Here is a 2409-nt window from a genome sequence, read left to right on the forward strand (position 1 = left end):
GCCACCATTGTTTTCCCTCTTTGTTTCACTTTGTGCCTGGGAAAGGTGGGTCCTCTAGGGAACAAAGGTCTCACAGGATAAACAACTCATACTGAGACCAGCACCTGGCAAGGGGCGGGGCATCTCCACCCAGGTACAGACACCTGAGAATCAGCACAGCAGACCCTTCCCCCGGAAGAACTACTGGAAGTTCAAGGGAAAAAGCAAGTTTACTGAACAAGCAGCACTGGAAAGCCTCAGAACTGAGAGAAAATAATATATAGAACTAAAGGGTCCTTTTATTATTTATTTATTTATTTAAAAAATCTTATTGATACAGTATTTATTTGTCTTCCCTCTGTCAAACCATGAGCCAACCACTTTCCCCAGGCTGCCTGGGGAGGTATAGGAAAAGGAACATACAGGGCAGACAAGACATGGGAGAAAGACCTATGGGAGGTAGAGACGACTCCTTCACATGGTGAAGAGGATGAGAAAGGCCACCATCAGGCAAGAGCCCCATGGCCTCTGAAAAGTCAAAGCCCAGAATGGCGTAGAAGAGCTGTTGGTTCAGAGAGGGATTCCTGGCATAACTGATGATGAGACTCCCAAACACAGTCCCAATTCCAGCCCCAGAGCCAGCCACCCCTACAGTGGCAACCCCAGCCCCAATGAACTTGGCTGCTGTGTCAATGTCCCTTGAAATGGCACTGGTTTGGAAGCTGGGGCTAGGAATAAGTGAGGTCAGGGGACATGGGGCTGCCAAGCTGCTGAGGCTCTTATCTGTCAGTGTCTCCGGTGGTTTTAGCACCACTGCAGACAGGGATCAGCTCAACAACTGAGAGGTGCTCCTGACCAAGAAGGAAGTGGAGACGAACTTTACACAGGCGTACATTTTCAGGGAATGAGGGGCTGGAGCAGGAGAGCTGCTCCCAGTGCGGAGATGACAGTAAAGGGTCTTTTATATTTCCGTTTCCCATTACGACTCGTTTTTATATCAGACTAAAAATTTTTAATAAAATTTTATTTATTTATTTGAGGGGGGAGAGAGAGAGAACGTGGAGGGGGGGCAGAGGGAGAGGGAAAAGCAGACTCCCCACCGAACAGGGAGCACTACATGGGGCTCGATTCCAGGACCCCTGGATCATGACCCGAGCCAAAGGCAGATACTCCACGGCCTGAGGCACTCAGGGGCCCCAAGACTAAAAATTTCCAATATTTATTCTGCTTTCCCACCTTAACTACAACATTTTACATACTCTTCACGTTTAAGTTTTTTCCTTTTTGACTTTAATATTTCTACAATTACATGTCTTAGATGTGTTTTTCACTTCTGGATTCCCTTCAACATGTTCAATTTAATTTTGGTAGATATACAAAAAATTTGTTTTTTATTTTTCCTGCCTCATTTTGTTTTACAATGGTGGAAGTTAGTACCTTCTAAAACACAACCAACATACACCGAGAACCAAGTGGAATACCATGTTGGTTCATTCTGTGAGACCATGTTCTCTCTTCCTTCCCATTCTGCCTGCCTCTTTTATCTTGTTTATGTTTTTGTGGTCAGTATTGGGGCTTTCTATAAGTATTGCTGGTTTATATAAATTTGGGATTGAGCGTCTAATAACATACAGAACAAAATACACTCAGAACCAAGAGGATAACCCTCCAGGACCCCTCAGCCAGAATACATTCTCTCTCCACTACCATTTCCTCACCACCACCATCCCCCCCCCCTTTTTTTCTCTTTTTCTTACTTTTTTTTTTCTTTTTCTTTTTTCTTCTTCCTTGTTTTTGGTTTTTGGCTTTTTATTTTTACTACTTTGTTTAAAAATTTTTCACTTTGGTGGTCCTTTTGTTTTATTTTGTTCCATTCTTTTTCTTTTATTTTCTGGCCTCTGACCTCTTCGGAATCATTTAGGGTGTATTTTACTTAGGTCATGGTTGATATTTTTGACTCAGCCCGATCATGCAGCCACTCTGCACTGGACAAAATGACTAGAAAGAAGAATTCACCACAAAAGAAAAAAAAAAAAACAATATTCTCTTCCACAAAGTTACAGAATTTGGATTTAAATACGATGTCAGAAATTAAATTTAGAAGTACAATTATAAAGCTACTAGTGGCTCTGGAAAAAAGCATAAAGGACTCTAGAGACTTAGTTACTACAGAATTGAAATCTAGTCAGGCTGAAATTAAAAATAGGTTAAATGAGATGCAGTCCAAACTGATGTTCTAACTGCTAGGATTAATGAGGTGGAAGAGAGTGTGAGTGGCATAGAAGACAAGTTGATAGTAAGGAAGGAAACTGAGGAAAAAAAGAGAAAAACAACCCATGAGGAAAGGCTCAGGGAGATAAATGATAGCTTGAGAAGGAAGAATATACATCTAATTGGGATTCCAGAAGAGCCTGAGAGAGATAGGACCAC

At 42.0% G+C, this 2409-nt stretch overlaps 1 pseudogene; it reads right to left on the bottom strand.

Moving 5' to 3' along the window:
* Positions 1 to 453: 453 nt before the first annotated feature.
* On the bottom strand, positions 454 to 910 carry LOC100684632 (annotated as a pseudogene).
* Between the last annotated feature and the right edge of the window lie 1499 nt (positions 911 to 2409).

This window comes from Canis lupus, chromosome 14 (genome assembly GCF_011100685.1).
Source record: "Canis lupus familiaris isolate Mischka breed German Shepherd chromosome 14, alternate assembly UU_Cfam_GSD_1.0, whole genome shotgun sequence".
Lineage (NCBI taxonomy): Eukaryota > Metazoa > Chordata > Mammalia > Carnivora > Canidae > Canis > Canis lupus.